This window comes from Somniosus microcephalus, unplaced genomic scaffold (genome assembly GCF_052327205.1).
Source record: "Somniosus microcephalus isolate GS21.2 unplaced genomic scaffold, FLI_Smic_1.0 unresolved_chr4, whole genome shotgun sequence".
In the NCBI taxonomy this organism is placed as follows: Eukaryota; Metazoa; Chordata; class Chondrichthyes; order Squaliformes; family Somniosidae; genus Somniosus; species Somniosus microcephalus.
In genome coordinates, this window is record NW_028225182.1 from 18,905,437 (window position 1) to 18,911,310 (window position 5,874).

Consider the following 5,874-nt stretch of genomic DNA (forward strand, 5'->3'; position numbering starts at 1 on the left):
CCTCCCCCAGGGTCAGACTCCCCTCCCCCAGGGTCAGACTCCCCCCTCCCCCAGGGTCAGACTCCCCTCCCCCTCCCCCAGGGTCAGACTCCCTCCCCCAGGGTCAGACTCCCCCTCCCCCAGGGTCAGACTCCCCTCCCCCAGGGTCAGACTCCCCTCCCCCAGGGTCAGACTCCCCCTCCCCCAGGGTCAGACTCCCCTCCCCCAGGGTCAGACTCCCCTCCCCCAGGGTCAGACTCCCCTCCCCCAGGGTCAGACTCCCTCCCCCCAGGGTCAGACTCCCCTCCCCCAGGGTCAGACTCCCCTCCCCCAGGGTCAGACTCCCCTCCCCCAGGGTCAGACTCCCCTCCCCCCAGGGTCAGACTCCCCTCCCCCAGGGTCAGACTCCCCTCCCCCAGGGTCAGACTCCCCTCCCCCAGGGTCAGACTCCCTCCCCCAGGGTCAGACTCCCCTCCCCCCAGGGTCAGACTCCCCTCCCCCAGGGTCAGACTCCCCTCCCCCAGGGTCAGACTCCCTCCCCCAGGGTCAGACTTCCCCCTCCCCCAGGGTCAGACTCCCCCTCCCCCCAGGGTCAGACTCCCCTCCCCCAGGGTCAGACTCCCCTCCCCCAGGGTCAGACTCCCCTCCCCCAGGGTCAGACTCCCCCCTCCCCCAGGTTCAGACTCCCCTCCCCCAGGGTCAGACTCCCCCCTCCCCCAGGGTCAGACTCCCCTCCCCCAGGGTCAGACTCCCCCCTCCCCCAGGTTCAGACTCCCCTCCCCCAGGGTCAGACTCCCCTCCCCCAGGGTCAGACTCCCCCCTCCCCCAGGGTCAGACTCCCCTCCCCCAGGGTCAGACTCCCCCCTCCCCCAGGTTCAGACTCCCCTCCCCCAGGGTCAGACTCCCCCTCCCCCAGGGTCAGACTCCCCTCCCCCAGGGTCAGACTCCCCTCCCCCAGGGTCAGACTCCCCCCCCCCAGGGTCAGACTCCCCCACCCCCAGGGTCAGACTCCCCTCTCCCCCAGGGTCAGACTCCCCTCCCCCAGGGTCAGACTCCCCTCTCCCCCAGGGTCAGACTCCCCTCCCCCAGGGTCAGACTCCCCTCCCCCAGGGTCAGACTCCCCCTCCCCCAGGGTCAGACTCCCCCCTCCCCCAGGGTCAGACTCCCCTCCCCCAGGGTCAGACTCCCCTCTCCCCCAGGGTCAGACTCCCCCTCCCCCAGGGTCAGACTCCCTCCCCCAGGGTCAGTCTCCCCTCCCCCAGGGTCAGACTCCCTCCCCCAGGGTCAGTCTCCCCTCCCCCAGGGTCAGACTCCCCCTCCCCCAGGGTCAGACTCCCCTCCCCCAGGGTCAGACTCCCCCTCCCCCAGGGTCAGACTCCCCTCCCCCAGGGTCAGACTCCCCCTCCCCCAGGGTCAGAATGCCTCCCCAGGGTCAGACTCCCCTCCCCCAGGTTCAGACTGCCCCTCCCCCAGGGTCAGACTCCCTCCCCTCAGGGTCAGACTCCCCCCCCCCCAGGGTCAGACTCCCCTCCCCCAGGGTCAGACTCCCCCCCCCCCAGGGTCAGACTCCCCTCCCCCAGGATCAGACTCCCTCCCCCAGGGTCAGACTCCCTCCCCCCAGGGTCAGACTCTCTCCCCCAGGGCCAGACTCCCCTCCCCCACCCCAGGGTCAGACTCCCACCCCCCACCCCAGGGTCAGACTCCCTCCCCCCAGGATCAGACTCCCCTCCCCCAGGGTCAGACTCCCCCCCCCCCAGGGTCAGACTCCCCTCCCCCAGGGTCAGACTCCCCTCCCCCAGGGTCAGACTCCCCTCCCCCAGGGTCAGACTCCCCCCTCCCCCAGGGTCAGACTCCCTCCCCCAGGGTCAGACTCCCCTCCCCCAGGGTCAGACTACCCCTCCCCCAGGGTCAGACTCCCCTCCCCCAGGGTCAGACTCCCTCCCCCAGGGTCAGACTCCCCCCTCCCCCAGGGTCAGACTCCCCTCCCCCCAGGGTCAGACTCCCCTCCCCCAGGGTCAGACTCCCCTCCCCCAGGGTCAGACTCCCCTCCCCCCAGGGTCAGACTCCCCTCCCCCAGGGTCAGACTCCCCCCTCCCCCAGGGTCAGACTCCCCTCCCCCAGGGTCAGACTCCCCTCCCCCAGGGTCAGACTCCCCTCCCCCAGGGTCAGACTCCCCCCTCCCCCAGGGTCAGACTCCCCTCCCCCAGGGTCAGACTCCCCTCCCCCAGGGTCAGACTCCCCTCCCCCAGGGTCAGACTCCCCCCTCCCCCAGGGTCAGACTCCCCCCTCCCCCAGGGTCAGACTCCCCTCCCCCAGGGTCAGACTCCCTCCCCCAGGGTCAGACTCCCCTCCCCCAAGGTCAGACTCCCCTCCCCCAGGGTCAGACTCCCCTCCCCCAGGGTCAGACTCCCCTCCCCCAGGGTCAGACTCCCCTCCCCCAGGGTCAGACTCCCCCTCCCCCAGGGTCAGACTCCCCCTCCCCCAGGGTCAGACTCCCTCCCCCAGGGTCAGACTCCCCTCCCCCAGGGTCAGACTCCCTCCCCCAGGGTCAGACTCCCCTCCCCCAGGGTCAGACTCCCCCTCCCCCAGGGTCAGACTCCCTCCCCCAGGGTCAGACTCCCCTCCCCCAGGGTCAGACTCCCCTCCCCCAGGGTCAGACTCCCCTCCCCCAGGGTCAGACTCCCCCTCCCCCAGGGTCAGACTCCCTCCCCCAGGGTCAGACTCCCCTCCCCCAGGGTCAGACTCCCCCTCCCCCAGGGTCAGACTCCCCTCCCCCAGGGTCAGACTCCCCTCCCCCAGGGTCAGACTCCCCTCCCCCAGGGTCAGACTCCCTCCCCCAGGGTCAGACTCCCTCCCCCAGGGTCAGACTCCCTCCCCCAAGGTCAGACTCCCCTCCCCCAGGGTCAGACTCCCCTCCCCCAGGGTCAGACTCCCCTCCCCCAGGGTCAGACTCCCCCTCCCCCAGGGTCAGACTCCCCTCCCCCAGGGTCAGACTCCCCTCCCCCAGGGTCAGACTCACCTCCCCCAGGGTCAGACTCTCTCCCCCCAGGGTCAGATTCCCCCCTCCCCCAGGGTCAGACTCCCTCCCCCCAGGGTCAGACTCCCCTCCCCCAGGGTCAGACTCCCCTCCCCCATGGTCAGACTCCCCCTCCCCCAGGGTCAGACTCCCCTCCCCCAGGGTCAGACTCCCCTCCCCCAGGGTCAGACTCTCTCCCCCAGGGTCAGACTCCCCTCCCCCAGGGTCAGACTCCCCTCCCCCAGGGTCAGACTCCCTCCCCCAGGGTCAGACTCCCCTCCCCCCAGGGTCAGACTCTCTCCCCCCAGGGTCAGACTCCCCTCCCCCAGGGTCAGACTCCCCTCCCCCAGGGTCAGACTCCCCTCCCCCAGGGTCAGACTCCCCTCCCCCAGGGTCAGACTGCCCCTCCCCCAGGGTCAGACTCCCCCCTCCCCCAGGGTCAGACTCCCCCCTCCCCCAGGGTCAGACTCCCCTCCCCCCAGGGTCAGACTCCCCTCCCCCAGGGTCAGACTCCCCTCCCCCAGGGTCAGACTCCCCTCCCCCCAGGGTCAGACTCCCCTCCCCCCAGGGTCAGACTCCCCTCCCCCAGGGTCAGACTCCCCTCCCCCAGGGTCAGACTCCCCTCCCCCAGGGTCAGACTCCCCTCCCCCAGGGTCAGACTCCCCCCTCCCCCAGGGTCAGACTCCCCCTCCCCCAGGGTCAGACTCCCCTCCCCCAGTGTCAGACTCCCCTCCCCCCAGGGTCAGACTCCCCTCCCCCAGGCTCAGACTCCCCTCCCCCAGGGTCAGACTCCCTCCCCCAGGGTCAGACTCCCTCCCCCAGGGTCAGACTCCCCTCCCCCAGGGTCAGACTCCCCTCCCCCAGGGTCAGACTCCCCTCCCCCAGGGTCAGACTCCCCTCCCCCAGGGTCAGACTCCCTCCCCCCAGGGTCAGACTCCCCCCTCCCCCAGGGTCAGACTCCCCCTCCCCCAGGGTCAGACTCCCTCCCCCAGGGTCAGACTCCCCCCTCCCCCAGGGTCAGACTCCCCTCCCCCAGGGTCAGACTCCCCTCCCCCAGGGTCAGACTCCCCTCCCCCAGGGTCAGACTCCCCCTCCCCCAGGGTCAGACTCCCCTCCCCCAGGGTCAGACTCCCCTCCCCCAGGGTCAGACTCCCCCTCCCCCAGGGTCAGACTCCCCTCCCCCAGGGTCAGACTCCCCTCCCCCAGGGTCAGACTCCCCTCCCAGGTTCAGACTCCCCTCCCAGGGTCAGACTCCCCTCCCCCGGGGTCAGACTCCCCCCTCCCCCAGGGTCAGACTCCCCAGGTTCAGACTCCCCTCCCAGGGTCAGACTCCCCCAGGTTCAGACTCCCCCAGGGTCAGACTCCCCCAGGTTCAGACTCCCCTCCCAGGGTCAGACTCCCCCAGGTTCAGACTCCCCTCCCAGGGTCAGAAGCCCCAGGGTCAGACTCCCCAGGGTCAGACTCCCCTCCCCCAGGGTCAGACTCCCCCCTCCCCCAGGGTCAGACTCCCCCAGGTTCAGACTCCCCTCCCAGGGTCAGAAGCCCCAGGGTCAGACTCCCCAGGTGCAGACTCCCCTCCCAGGGTCAGACTCCCCCAGGGTCAGACTCCCCAGGTTCAGACTCCCCTCCCAGGGTCAGACTCCCCCAGGGTCAGACTCCCCCAGGGTCAGACTCCCCAGGGTCAGACTCCCCAGGGTCAGACTCCCCCAGGGTCACATTGTGTTGGTTATAATCGGGATGTTGATCAGGCTCAGTGTCACCGGTCTGTAGCGGACCCGGGTGTCCCTTACAATCGGGAGTGTGCCTGTTCCCAATGCCCTGATAAATAGTGGTGAAACACAGGGATCCATCAGTGAATCCTCGCTCCAAGCACCTAATAGAAGGTATGAAGTGGTCCCACATGATGCAATCTCTGCTAAAGCAGACTCAATAAACTACTAGACCCAAGTGCCAAATTTATTTACATAGGACAGTTTAACACAATGAAATTAACATTCTCTGTTATCGTTACTTAAAATCTTCTTCTTCTTAGGCTGTCCCTCGGAACCGAGGATGACTTGCTTCCACATTAAAAATGAGTTCTCAGGTGACTGATGATTCCAATGCAGGACCTACAGCCTCTGTCACAGGTGGGGCAGACGGTGGTTGAAGGGGCGGGTGGGTGGGGTGCTTGGGTTGAAGGGGCGGGTGGGTGGGGTGCTTGGGTTGACGTGCACTCCTTGCGCTTGGCTTCCGCTTGCTCCCGGTGAAGAGACTCGCGGTGTTCGGCGCCTTCCCGAATGCTGCTCCTCCACTTTGTCCGGTCTTGGGCCAGGGATTCCCAGGTGTCGGTGGGGATGTTACACTTTTTCAAGGAGGCTTTGAGGGTGTCCTTGAAGCGTTTCCTCTGCCCACCTGGGGCTCTCTTGCCGTGTCGGAGCTCCGCGTAGCGCACTTGTTTTGGGAGTCTCGTATCGGGCATGCGGACAATGTGACCCGTCCATCGGAGCTGATTGAGCGTGGTTACTTAAAATAATGAAGAGGCCACTCGCGTTCTCTACAGACACATGGGGACAATCCAACTTTGCACACTGGTGTAAACCCAGCGTTCCTCACTGACTGCTGCACAAACAGCACATTTCCGTTCAAATCAACGGCCGTTTCTATAGCCTGCAGCAAGTTGAAAAGCTATCCCTGTAGATACTGAACAGAAATGTGCTCGCCCTGGTTTCAGTCTGAAAAGCTGAGCCTCGAGCTACACTGGAAGCCCAAAATGAGAACGGGCTGAAGACCTCAGGCCACCGAGCTGTCAATCAAAGTGTCAGCCCGTCGCACCCTCACCTCTGAATCAGAAGGCACTGGGTTCAAGTCCCACCTCAGAGACTCGAGCGCACCAATCC